We start from the raw sequence: 14,617 nt of genomic DNA on the forward strand, positions 1-14,617 counted from the left end.
TTTCCTTTGCAACGTTGGCAGCGCTGCTGTGATATACTGGGTGTTCCGTAATCCTCTCGTAACCGCTTTGTTACAGGTCGCGATAAGATAAAAAATTTTGCGAAAAGAAAATTAGAAATAGCCAGTTTTCTTAGTACAATTCCGGTAAAATTTTCCTGCGTGGAACATGCAATTTTTCACATTGGTGTGAATTTCTTATTAAACAGCTACAGCATACAGTCGAATGACAATTTATTAAAACAGTTTCCTTATTTATTTTTATTGATTGATTGATTTATTTTTTTATTGGAAATTTTTCTTTCCTAATCCTATCAGCTGTTCTTCCAATATTCTACACAAATGTTTACTGTATTTTCTTTTGTTCTATAATAATAGATTAACGATTTAATAATAATATTAATAACAAAATACATTGTGCGTCTATCATTTTCTTATAAAACAAAAGAAACTGATAGAAGAAAGATGAATCAATTAATCAATAAAAATAAATAAGGAAACTCTTTCATCGTTGCTTTATAAAAAAATAATTAATTTATTAGTACAATTATAAATAAAGTATGCAGAATCAAAGTATTTCTTCCACGCTTAGAATATAATAAATGAACAACAATTTCTGGTTTATATTATTTTATTGCATTACGTATCATCCATTTTATTATATTTCTATTATTATGTTTGTGCATAATAAAAAACATTGTGAGTCTATTATTTTCTTATAAAACAAAAGAAACTGATAGAAGACAGATAAATCAATTAATCAATAAAAATAAATAAGGAAACTCTTTCATCGTTGCTTTATAAAAAATTAATTAATTTACTAGTATAGTTGCAAATAAAGTATTCCTTCCACATTTAGAATATAATAAATGAACAACAATTTCTCTTTTATATTATTTTATTGCATTACGTATCATCCATTTTATTATATTTCTATTATTACATTTGTACATAATAAAAAACATTGCGCGTCTATTATTTTCTTATAAAACAAAAGAAACTGATAGATAAAAGATGAATCAATTAATCAATAAAAATAAATAAGGAAACTTTTTCATCGTTATTTTATAACAAAATATAAAAGAGAAATTGTTGTTCATCTATTATACTCCAAGTATGGAAGGAATACTTTGATTCTGCTTTATTTATAACTATACTAATAAATTAATTATTTTGTTGAATTACGTATGATCCATTTCGTTCTATTTCTATTATTAGTTTCTATGCATAATTCAATAAATTGATATAAAACAAAATTGCGTCTATTATCATCTTACAAAAAGAAAGAAACTTTTCGGACAACCTAATATTAAACGACGATAGCTGTGAATGGAAGTTGCAAACGTCTTAATCGTGGTGACATGAAATTTGTCACACGAACAGAAGATCCTATTGTTTCAAACAGCCCACGATGAATCCGTTCGTCTGACAGGCGAGACGTTTCTCTTACCGCAGAAAATTCCAAGAAGCATTCCACTCTAAATCACTCGACAATCAACAGACAATAACATTTGCCTGTGCTCGCTTTTTTTTTTTTTTATCAATGTCGTTCAGGATAACAAACGATGATCGCTACGATTGGTAAGCGGAACGATGGACGACAGCGCGGAACTTTCCTGTTACTAACAAGTTTCAAAAATGCAAGAATTGGTCGCGCGCAACCAAAGTGTCCTGATTTTTAAGAGGCGCTCGATCTCCGATTTTCTTATCCTTTCTTCCTCTCTTTTCCCTGACTTTTATCCCGCGGCGAACAGGCGACCATTAATCAATGTATACATACATTGTCGCGGTGGACAGCCCACGTCTGACACGGAGGATGATTATCTGAAATAAAATATCGTGCGACAAATCACTTCCTTGCCAAGAGTCATTTAACTGGTTATATAAAATTACAGGCGCATTGTACGACGGAGCAGCGTGCAGAAGTCGCATGAAAAGTGAACCGTGAAATACGACCGTTAAATAATTCAATGTAATTCCGGCGTCGTTGACGGGAAACAACCGATGCGAACGGAAACTTTTCGTCGCGGCTACCTGTTCAATCTTCCAATCAGATTTTCGACAAGATTCCAAGCGTACGAGAAATGATCTACGAGGAATGTTTTTCATTTGATCACCAGGTCTTGATGTAGGTTACGTTCTCGGCGATAGATGCGAATCAACAAGGACAAGCAACCAGGTTGCTTGGAACAGCGTTTGCAAATGTAAGAAGAAATATTTGGACCGGTGACGAGATGGCGACGCTATTAGTCCTGGCGATACAATAACCAACGACCCAGGCGAAAATCCTTTGTCAAACTATCACGAAGGAACCCGCAGAAAATGCGAGATTCCGCGTCGCGCTTTCCCGCGCTCGTATTGCATAAATCATGCCGGAAACGCGGCGTTTCTCATACGGACGAAATAAATTCTTTTCTTCATTTTCATGCAAACGAACAGCGCGGCCGCCATATTCTCGATCGGTCGGCGCGACATTTTTCCGCCGGCAACGAAACCTTTCGTTCGAAACGCCTTTGCCATCCACTGCCTTCCACGTCTTCGCTATGCGCCTATAACATACACATACACACATACACGTGTATAAACACTGTATTACGCGTGCCTACGTATTTATTATTATTTCGTTTCTTCTTTTTATTCCTGTTCGTTTGCCACGCTGCCGAAGCACAGAGCCGTCAGACGCAGGGACGCCATTCGTCGTGGTGGCGCATGTGAAAATACGACGGAAATATTTCACTTTTCGTAGCGCTCGCGCGCCCCGACGACAGCGTCGCGGTGCCACGTCACGAGGCATTCATTTCGAAATACGTACACTGGTACGTCCAGGCTCCGGGGAGTAGCCTTAATAAATGTAGAAGCATTTATAAAGGCAGCAAGATGCGAGTATTCTCTCTCTTTCGCTCTGCCTCTTTTCCCTCGTCTTCTTTTTCCATTTCGTATTCTTCCGTTTCCTCTCTATCGTTTCACCTCTTCGTCTCTTTCACTTCGGCCTCTGTGTTTTTTCTTTTCTTTAGCATTCGCGCGGATGACGGATGCAAATAAACGTGGAGAAACGTCAATACCGAACGCTACCGGTTCACAGCGTGAAAGCTTGGTCGACGTGAATATTTTTCCTGAACGGAAAATCCCACTTATCCCACAGCTTGAAATTTGCCGGCCGATTTCTCTGTTATCAAATATAGGTTTGGGGTTGATATTTAATAGATTCACACGTCTGAACACACCGGATACACTTAGATAATTAACACGCGGTCGACTCCTAAGACAAAAGAGCGACGTTGGAAGTCGTACCAACTTAGCTTGTAGGAACTAGCGATTGTACCAACTTGACGTTTCTCAATATTCTCTGCTTTTATTTTTCTTTTCGCGAAAATAACAAGAAGATTGATTATTATCCATCGAGCGTTCCCTAAAGCTACTATACTTTTGTCATCGGTGTTTTTCTACAATATAAAATAGGCGCTCACGGATATAACGTAGAATCGACAGCGTTGTCTTTGTCAATTTTTCAAGCCGCGCAACCTGCCACCCGGTTGACTAATGGTCCGACCAACTTTTGTTCTCGCGATCGCTTCGAAATATCCGACAATGTGTCGTCGCAACGAGCCTTACGCAACCTCGCTTTCGCGAGTTGTGATTGAGTATTGTATCGGAAGTGTGTACAAATTGTAGCCAAGCACACGACGCACGGATGTCACTTGAGCTTATTGTGTCGAACAATTGAACGCCGGTGGGCGACGTATTATTTAACATCGACCGTACAACCGTTCAAAATTCATTTGTTTCTTTATTCCTGCAGCTTATCCGCCATTCATACGCGATATCAAAAATTATGTCCCTCCAGATTATCTTCTCTTTGTTAAGGTACAGACACGGTTTTGGAAAGAACGAAAAGTTGAAAATTTATTTACAAATTATCTGAATTTAGCTCGCCAATCTACTCGCTTGCTTCTTTCTTTTCTTCTGATCACTTCTAATAATTTCCAACCGCTTTTAATCGTTTTTAACCTACGATTTACGTTCGAGAATTTTCGGCCGAAAACGTAAACAAGCTATTATGCAGGGTGGTTGGTGACTAGTGGTACAAGCGGAAAGGGGGTGATTCTACGCGAAAAAAGAAGTCGAAAATATAGAATAAAAATTTAAAAATTTAAAAATTTAAAAATTTAAATTTAAAATTTAAAATTTAAAATTTAAAAAGTTTTAAAAATAACGTCAATCGAGACAACGATCTACAGTGAGATCCGTTATAACGAGACGCGATAAAGTGCACGCGTACCGAGCGAAAATTCAAAGTGGATTTTCTCGAAAACAAAGCCCCAAACGAAAAATTTTTATTCTATATTTTCCACTTCTTTTTTCGCCTAGAATCACCCCCTTTCCGCTTGTACCACCAGTTACCAACCACCCTGTATATCGGATATACAATATAAAAATATTGAAAACACATTATACCGTACTTTTTATCAATTTATATTCTGCATAATATTTGTTAACACGCTCCAAACACATTTGGGCTGATTTTGGGTACTTCGAACAGTAGTTATAGACTCCTCACTTTCAAATATATTTTCACACTGTTTACTGAACATTTTCAGGATGTACGTCTCACAAGTATGCTTCTCGACTAAATGAAAGATCTGAGATATCTGCCATCAGATCCCTCGGAATACTTTAGCTGGAAAGCTTATCGCTTTCTCCATTTCAGAACTAAATAGTCTTTCCTTTACAATGAATCGAAGGCGATAAACAATGAATTCCCTCTTATCGCTCTATTTACGTTCTGCGTATCGGCTATCGAATTTCGGCCCCGCAGGAAACTTAGCCGAATCACGCTGGGCGACCAACGTGTTAACACTCTTTGTATCTTATACTGTACGTATACAGCTGCCAAATATTCTTTTCTCCTTTCCATTTCCCAGTTTCCTTCCTATCCAATCTTTCTTCCAGTCCCATACCTCCACGTACTATACACGTACTATATAAATACAGTACATACAAATGTACTATCAATTTAACATTCTCTGTATCATATACTGTACGTATACAACTGCAAAATATTCTTTTCTTCTTTTTATTTCCCAGTTTCCTTCCTATCCAATCTTTCTTCCAGTCCCATACCTCCACACGTACTATATAAATACAGTACATAAAAATGCTAATTTATTTAACACCCTTTGTATCTTATACTGTACGTATACAGTTGCTAAATATTCTTCTCTCCTTTCTATTTCCCAGTTTCCGTCGAATTCCACCACTCACACGTTTCTCACGCTGGAACTTTCGTCCCACCAACAGTTCTTTAATGACGACGTACAGGGGTTGAAAGTTGGTCCCCCGACACGGACGGATTCGGACCGACTGAAACAAATGTAAAGGCATTTCTAACTGTAGCGAGGCTCTCGCACCTCCTCGTGTACGCTACTCGTCCGACGGACGTGCTTTTGATCGAACTTCCGGCAAACTCGAACCTTTGGCAAGCGTTCGGATGAAAAATGCCCACCTCCATCCTGTCACGAATTCAATCACGCTCGTCCCATCTCGTAATACGGTCTCGCTAATTGAATATTCTTTCGCAAGAATTCCTTCCATCTCAGTTAAACGCGAACCCTATTGGAAATTGAAGGAAAATCAAGAGATTGCGTCGAGTGTTTAAGTGTCTAATCGGCGAACACGATTTCGTTGTATTCGTTGACACGTTAGCAGAGATACGAGAATATCAATTTCGTTTGGCTGTTAGCAACGACCAAATAATCTCTATAAATATTTATACTCGCACACACGACGAACAAACGCCTATTTCCAGCTGCTGTGTAATGACAGTTTGGTTTTCCGCGCGTGGATCCGCGTCTATTAATAGCGCGGATCTCGCAACGTTTGCGGTTTATCCGACGTTATCTCGAACCGTTTAACTTTCCATTAAGCGAGTCGAAAAATGACGAAATGCGTTCCGCGAGCTGAGAAGGTCGGCCGGATGTTATCTGTCGGCTCGTACAATTTCTCATACGATCGAAACCTCGTCGATCCATCGTTTCTTTGTCCCTGTCACTTTTCTTCTTCTCTTTTTTTTTTTCTCGAATTTTATAACAGCGGAACGATGTCACGTCTATCTGGACGTTTGGACAAATGAGAAGGTGGAACCAGAACAATATCGATGCTAGAACATGATTATTAAAAGTGGATATTTCAGATGCTGTGTTGTTTAGGATAGCGTGAGTGTCGGTTGAACACGAGTCGTAGTTTCAATTCCAATCCACTTGCAATCGTACGGTCAAAAAGAAAGAAACAGAGTCGTAATGAGCAAAACAATCATCGCCGCGTTAAGGCGAAGTACGGAGCGATCACGAGCTTTTAACAGCGCGTTCAGCGAGCCACACCGAACGATTTATATTCCCCTAGCACACGGCTCGACCCCCTAATCAATACCATTGGATCTAACGCGTCTCATTTCGTCGGATCTGGCAAAAATTCACTCGACCACGATCGTGTCACATCTCCAGCCTGTCTTAAAGAAGAAAAACCGCCATGTTTTAGCAAACAACGAAATTAGACACGTTTGCAAAAGAAAGACACTTTTCGAACAACCTAATACATCAGAGCAAACGAAGAGTTGGATGGAAAAGGATCTCTAATATGTAAACACTATTCTAAATATTAATACATTCGACGCTAATAAAATACATCTGTATTTACCTGTCTCACCCCTGGAACTGCGCATTTTCTTCACGAGAAATGCCTCTACTTTGAGCAACGATGATTCTTCTAACGATTCTTCTCCACTGTTTTATTTAATTGCCTAATGAGATTTCTTGAAACACACGAGAACTAAAAATACACTGGTTGTGTCAATAGCACGATGTTATTTATTGTTACATAATCGCGATGACGTGGTGTAACGTATATGTCAATGCAACGAATATATTCAAATACTTTAGTGTATATTCTTATAAAGACTTGAAAATTTATAACCAAATCTCCTACAATATAAATAATATAATCTCCATTAAAAAACAAAATACTTTTAGTCTTAGTACTCTTCGAATATTGGGTAACCCGAAAAGTTTCCTTCGTTTTATGAGGAAATAATGGACGCACAACATTTTCGTTTTATATTATTTTATCGAATGACGTATGATCCATTTTGTTCTTGTTGAGAATTTTGGATCTTAACAGCCGAAATAATGACATAGGAACACTAAATTTACACTTAGAATTTATATTAGAACAGTTATATATTTATTTGATAAACGATTTCAAAGATATTCATCGATACACACTTGCACGCGTCATACCTTTTTCGATACCAGACCGTTAACTGAACAGTTTACATTTCTTTGTTTTCGAGACGCTACGCACACACATACTTCCACACACGGATATTCACATACAAGTATCGCTACTACGCAGCTAACCTAGTCTAACACATAAAATTATACATATCCCAATAGTTCAATCAAAAAAGATCACAATGTTCGACAGATTATGTTTCACGTTTCTATAAAGATACATCGTTATAAAAGACGTGTCTGTAAAAGAAAGACGCTTTTCGGACAACGTAATACTTTTCAAACGTTTTGTTCTGTTGAGATAAACACCGCGACGTTTCACAGACTTGCTTTCACGTTTGTACGCGTTTGTGAAAGAAAGACACTTTTCGGGCAAATATATTGACATTGTAAATGAACATATCTGATACTCTGATTGTTCAACAGTTCAATTACTTTATCATAAATGTAATATTTTACGAAGAATACATCAAATCTACTTTCATTTTTAATTGCTTTTTTTTAACTTAATCAGTTTCACTGTTAGATGTACGAAACGTTTTGAAATTTCATTAGCAGCTTAATGAGACACGGCTGTCTCAATTATATTTGTAAAATTCGGCATCAATCGGAAAGTGTATACAGACGTTACAAGATATTTGTTACAATTTACCTACATTTGGTAAAGAAGTTAGTATACAAAAATTAGTATATAGACTGTGAACATATAATTAATGTTACAATCTCACTAAATATTGCAGCTTACTAATATTCGGTTGTCAGAAAAGTTTCTTCCGTTTTATAAGGAAACAGTAGACGCACGATGTTTTTTCTTTTATATTAATTTATCGAATTATGCACGAACGTGATAACGGAAATGAGTCATACGTAATTCAATAAAATAATATAAAAGACAAATTGTTGAAAACAGAAACTTCTCAGACAACCTAATATAATGAACAATTCATGACTCAAGTACCTTGATCATTTCTACAAAACGAATGCATCCAACGAATACGTACATATTCAAGTTGGTTGCAAATTTTACATATCGCGTTAGTCGAGCCTCGTTACGGTGATTTCAAAATTTCAAATCGTTTCCTATAACTCACGTAATCTAATATCCTTTCGTGAGTTACGATTTGTTCGAGGCAACAGTTTTCCGAATCCTGGACGAATCATCTCGATGTATCTCGCAGCTGTTCCATCGTAACGAAAATCGTATTCGAATGTTGGCGAAGATTCTGGCACGATTTTCGTGCGCCGTTGAAAAATAACGAAAATGCGGCCGGCCGTGCGACACGACGTTGCCGCGACAATTAATTTTCGGCCAGTTAAATCGCGGCCCCGGGGGCAGCCAGGCAGATCGAAAGTGCGTCAAAAATACGTGCTTGTATGGACGTGTATATGCGTCACGTAGCACATCGACCAGCTTTTTCCTTCGTTGTTACTCACCAATACAGGCGTCGTTTTACTTGTATCGGTGTTGTGCACGGTCGCGAACGCAATACGCTCGACAGCTCGTGAGCGACGTATTAATAGAAGCGTACTTCGACGCCGTGCGCGTTGTTGCCGACTGTCAAGCGATATTCTAACGAGCCGCGACCGTTGAAACGCGACGATTTTTCAAAACCGAGAGATCACGTCGAATAGGATACACAGAGATGCAGAGAAATTCTGTAACGAGTGCGAGCCGAACTGGCCGCCAGTCCAGTCGCCATGTTCCGACGGCCGTCGCAGCGCCATGTTGGCCTACCGCCTTCGACTCCCGCTCCATCGAGCAAATACGAGCCGTATTTTTCGTTTAATTAAAAATCCTGGCGGAATTGTTGTGCAATTTCTGTGATTTGTAAAGCTGTGCGATGGGAGAATTTTCGCGGGAGAAAGAACGATCTTTTTTGGATAAATTTTTGGGGCAAAATCTTTGCCAATATCGAGGAAATGGTTTTAAGAAGACGCAAAAGTTGTTTTTTTTTTTTTTTTTTTTTGTGAAATAAGTTTCATCTTTTTGCAGCATATGCTTTTTGTGCTTCGGTTAAACGTAAAAGGTTTGATTTATCTTGATTAGCGACGAATCTTGCTTGTTTTCACCGGTGAATTTGTGGAAAGAATTATTTATGTCGCGGTAGAATGTTTTTTAAAGAATATTTGTCCCCGTGTACATATTTCCCCCTCTTTCTTCTCTCGCGAGAAAAAATACAAAAGCATTTTTTTCTATAAAGTAGGTAATATATTTCTGGTGGAGTTAGTGGAATTATTTCGATTTATGTTTCACACGGTTTATTTTTGATTTGTATCTCTGACTGAATAAATATAGATCTTGAAGCTTAACTACTATTTGTTGTCGCCCTCTATAGATTCGCTACGAATTCAATATGCGATCATAAATAATTCTCTTGCTGTTTTATACACGTCGAGGTGGTTTGTACAGTGGATTAATTTTTCGTGTAAATTTATTCGCTCATTAAGCTGTATCCCTTTCGGCTTTTACACGGGAACCATTTTAACCCAAATTGACGTCATATTGCTAATTATTTCGTAGTTAAAAAATTTTTCATTTCATAATCAAAATATTTTATTTTCTTTTATTCAATTTCAATTTTTATTCGGAATTTTTTTCACTTGCACGATCTTCGAATTGTTGCATAATTCTGTCTTTTGTCGTTGATTCGAGTAATTACGCAACTGCGATAAATTTCAATAACATTATTTAATAATTAATTCTAAAGCAAAAAGACGAAAGTTAGCCGAAAATTACGCTGGTAATTTGTTTTTCCTGCACGCGACGTGGCTTAAATTTATGCGATCAAGTGAAACCCAATGAAATATCTCCGGTAAAAATAAAACACGAAAGCGATGTACGAGTAATTAAATGTAACATAATTGTTTTTCCATGAAAAAATGTCCGTGCGTATGTCGCGTATTCCGACGGCCGACGCATTCGAACACGTCCGAACGCGACGACTTGTACCCAAAGATAATTAGAACAGTCAAATAAAATTTATTAAGCACCTTACATTAAAAGGAATCATAAAAAATGGAATTTTTGAGTAGATTCTTTGCAGCTTCCTATAACTTCTTCAACTTCAACAAAATAACAAAATATTCTACCAAAAAACTGAATCTTATTTGGAAAATAAAAGCTATCTATGGAAAATAAAGAGAACAGTCAAATAAAATTTATCAAGCACCTTACAGTAAAAAGAATCACTTTCAATGGAATAATTTTTGAGTAGATTCTTTGCAGCTTCCTATATCTTCTTCAACTTCAACAAAATAACAAAATATTCTACCAAAAAACTGAATGTTATTTAGAAAATAGAAGCTATCTATGGAAGATAAAGAGAACAGTCAAATAACATTTATCAAGCACCTTACAATAAAAAGAATCACTTTCAATGGAATAATTTTTGAGTAGATTCTTTGCAGCTTCCTATAACTTCTTCAACTTCTACAAAATGTTCTATAAAAAAATGAATCTTATTTACAAAATAAAAGCTATCTATGGAAGATAAAGAGAACAGTCAAATAAAATTTATCAAGCACCTTACAGTAAAAAGAATCACTTTCAATGGAATAATTTTTGAGTAGATTCTTTGCAGCTTCCTATATCTTCTTCAACTTCAACAAAATAACAAAATATTCTACCAAAAAATTTAATCTTATTGAGAAAATAAAAGCTATCTATGGAAGATAAAGAGAACAGTGAAATAAAATTTATCAAGCACCTTACATTAAAAAGAATCATAAAAAATGGAATAATTTTTGAGTAGATTCTTTGCAGCTTCCTATAACTTCTTCAACAAAATATTCTACCAAAAGAACTGAATCTTATTCAGCAAAATAAAAGCTATCTATCGAAGATAAAGAGGACAATATAGAAAATTATTTTCACCACAGAAGCGAAGCAAAGGGATCAGATTTATGAATATCACTTTCCGAATAAACTCGTAATAAACTCAGGGGGTTCTCGTAGCCGTTCGAGAAAGGCAAATTCGACGAGGAAAATTACAGTATAGCGTGACTACTTGTACGCGCTGCTAACGATGAAACAAAGGGCGATTCGATCGAAATTTATCGATATTGCGCGGCGTTGGCCGCGCGTTCCTCGAATCGGTCACTAATCGACCTACGATTAATTTTATTATTCGTCACGACGCGCAAAGTGGTGCAGCCTATAGTCTGGCAAAAATTATTAATCGAGAACCGTGGCCACCTCGCGATACCGCGTGCTGCCCGTGCGAAAGAAACGAGATGAGGAAGAAGAGGCGGAGGACGTATTTACGAAAGCGGCCCGCGTGTACCACGTGTGCGTCGTAAATCATTTGCCTGACTCCTCTAATTATAAGTATGACTATCGCCGCTATCGCATCGTCGTCGCGCGTAGAACGCCCGAAGCGAGACAAGCAACGGTGAACTTCTACACGATAAAACGATCCTGCAGTCTTGAGGTCGCGATACGTTCGAGAACAGACGAAGAAAGAAGAAAAAGAAGAAGAAACAAAAAAAGGAGTAGGTGGCGTAAAAAGGGCCGACAGATGAATTCCATGTTGCGTGGAATCGGTTGCTAGTTTACCGAGAACCAACTCCAAACGAGACCGTCTTTTAATTGACTTTTTCCTTCGATGTTGATGAGAAGAGGCGAAGTTTTTACGTTACGTTTTGTATACGTCGCGATTGGTTGTTCGATTGTTCGGTTGTTGACTGAATTTTAGGTTTCTTTTAATTCACTTAATCCCACTTCAACAAACCTTTCGAAAGCTCGATGTTGATGAGAAGAGGCGAAGTTTTTACGTTACTTTTTGTATACGTCGCGATTGGTTGTTCGGTTGTTGACTGAATTTTAGGTTTGTTTTAATTCACTTAATCCCACTTCAACAAACCTTTCGAAAGCTCGATGTTGATGAGAAGAGGCGAAGTTTTTACGTTACTTTTTGTATACGTTGCGATTGGTTGTTCGGTTGTTCGGTTGTTGGCTGAATTTTACATTTGTTTTAATTGACTTTTTTCCCACTTCAACAATCCTTTCGAAAGCTCGATGTTGATGAGAAGAGGCGAAGTATTTACGTTACGTTTTGTATACGTCGCGATTGGTTGTTCGGTTGTTGACTGAATTTTAGGTTTCTTTTAATTGACTTTTTTCCCACTTCAACAACCCTTTCGAAAGCTCGATGTTGATGAGAAGAGGCGAAGTTTTTACGTTACTTTTTGTATACGTCGCGATTGGTTGTTCGGTTGTTCGATTGTTGACTGAATTTTAGGTTTCTTTTAATTGACTTTTTTCCCACTTCAACAATCCTTTCGAAAGCTCGATGTTGATGAGAAAAGGCGAAGTTTTTACGTTACTTTTTGTATACGTCGCGATTGGTTCTTCGGTTGTTCGATTGTTGACTGAATTTTAGGTTTCTTTTAATTGACTTTTTTCCCACTTCAACAATCCTTTCGAAAGCTCGATGTTGATGAGAAAAGGCGAAGTTTTTACGTTACTTTTTGTATACGTCGCGATTGGTTCTTCGGTTGTTCGATTGTTGACTGAATTTTAGGTTTCTTTTAATTGACTTTTTTCCCACTTCAACAACCCTATCGAAAGCTCGATGTTGATGAGAAGAGGCGAAGTTTTTACGTTACTTTTTGTATACGTTGCTATTGGTTGTTTCGGTCGTTGGATGAAACGTAACTTGAGGGAAGACCGAATTTTACTTTTGTTCTACGATTCAGCTTCTTTTTCATACTTTTCGCGACGTCGATGTTCGCTTTGGTAGCGAAGACTTTAAGAGAAATTCATTGGACCAGCGAAAGTAAGAGACTGGATTTTCCGCAGATCGATATGGTAAGAGGATATTGAGATGGAAACGAGCGCGGTTTTCCATGTGAGAAAGTGGAAAATTCTCCCTGGAAGAGATCCGTCTATTGCCGGGTACAAGTATTGGCATCAAAGTATTCTTACTCTTCTCGCCTACTTCTCAACTTCATGAAGCTGCAGCTTCTTTTATTCATAAATTGGATATTCCAGGTTCCATTGGCTGCGCGTCGGATCCAATGGATCTCGCTTGAACTTGGCTATTTTATCGCGTTTTTCAACGTCGCGCGATATTTCTCGGAAAGCAGTAGTTGATAAGGTGAAAAAAGAAGGAATTTCCTTGGGAATGAAATTTCAATCACGTCAACAACTTTGCCCAGCCGACATTTAATAACGAACGATGATGGGATCGCGGTAGAAACGGTCGCCGATTGGGCGTAAAACTGACGTCGGCGACGAGATCGAGCGGAAGCAACGTGGCACGTTATCATTTGCGAATTTAAAAATATTTTCGATAACCGATATCGACGGCCACATCGCCAGGACGCTGTCTGCTGCCGGCAGATATATCGCGCGCGCGAAAATATTACTCGTCGTACATCATGCGCGTACGTACGCGCACCCCGCGGATATCGCGACCCATTATCGATATCGCTGCGATACCTAACGCCTGAATTCTAATCGCGAGACCCTTCGAATCCGGTCCATCAGTGGCTATTTTGACGTCTGTTGTTGGATACTAAAGGACGTATTCTGTTGGATGAATAGAATGTTTGTATGGAAATAGACACGCGATTGATTAACGCGAAGATTAATCGAGTTTCTTGGAAGCGGAATCGTTTATGTTCGATTTTTATGAATTTCTTAATTTTATTACGTAAGTAGATAGGTGATTGATATTGAATTCTTAGAAACAAATGAGTTAATGTGGTAAGTTCATTCATGGGAAGAAAACGAGTAACGTGATGATAAATATTCGGTTGAATGTAAAGGACAGTGTTTGGGATGTTATTGTTTTGCAAACCTTGTCAAATTGTGGGTTTGATCATTGAACTTTATTTAAATTGTACTATTTAGTTGCTGAGATTTGAGAAGAATGAGGGAAATGACGTTGGTTGTGTTGATGTCTTCAACAGTTAAATTAAGGAATTTAACTAAATGCAAAAATCATTATTTTGCTGTACTTGTCAACTTGTGGGTTTGATCATTGAACTTTATTTAAATTGTACTATTTAGTTGCTGAGATTTGAGAAGAATGAGGAAAATGACGTTGGTTGTGTTGATGTCTTCAACAGTTAAATTAAGGAATTTAACTAAATGCAAAATTCATGATTTTGCTGTACTTGTCAACTTGTGGGTTTGATCATTGAACTTTATTTAAATTGTACTATTTAATTGCTGAGATTTGAGAAGAATGAGGAAAATGACGTTGGTTGTGTTGATGTCTTCAACAGTTAAATTAAGGAATTTAACTAAATGCAAAAATCATTATTTTGCTGTACTTGTCAACTTGTGGGTTTGATCAGTATCGTCTCTGAATAATTTAATTGAAGAT

The 14,617-nt window shown here is 37.5% G+C and overlaps 2 long non-coding RNA genes across 3 annotated transcripts; both read right to left on the reverse strand.

Moving 5' to 3' along the window:
- Nucleotides 1-1,547: 1,547 nt before the first annotated feature.
- Nucleotides 1,548-4,002, reverse strand: LOC138189055 (uncharacterized). Of its 2 annotated transcripts, none has more exons than XR_011175841.1 (2): nt 2,810-4,002; nt 1,548-1,821 (listed from the first exon to the last, which is right to left on the reverse strand). It is a non-coding gene; the product is annotated as an uncharacterized LOC138189055 (long non-coding RNA). The 2 variants fall into 2 exon arrangements; XR_011175842.1 differs by lacking the exon at nt 2,810-4,002 and adding an exon at nt 2,604-2,776.
- A 599-nt stretch (nt 4,003-4,601) lies between these two features.
- Nucleotides 4,602-9,978, reverse strand: LOC138189044 (uncharacterized). The gene is made up of 3 exons (XR_011175827.1): nt 7,290-9,978; nt 6,691-6,822; nt 4,602-6,502 (listed from the first exon to the last, which is right to left on the reverse strand). It is a non-coding gene; the product is annotated as an uncharacterized LOC138189044 (long non-coding RNA).
- Between the last annotated feature and the right edge of the window lie 4,639 nt (nt 9,979-14,617).

Source organism: Bombus flavifrons, chromosome 18, assembly GCF_040668555.2.
Source record: "Bombus flavifrons isolate JBK064 chromosome 18, iyBomFlav1_principal, whole genome shotgun sequence".
In the NCBI taxonomy this organism is placed as follows: Eukaryota; Metazoa; Arthropoda; class Insecta; order Hymenoptera; family Apidae; genus Bombus; species Bombus flavifrons.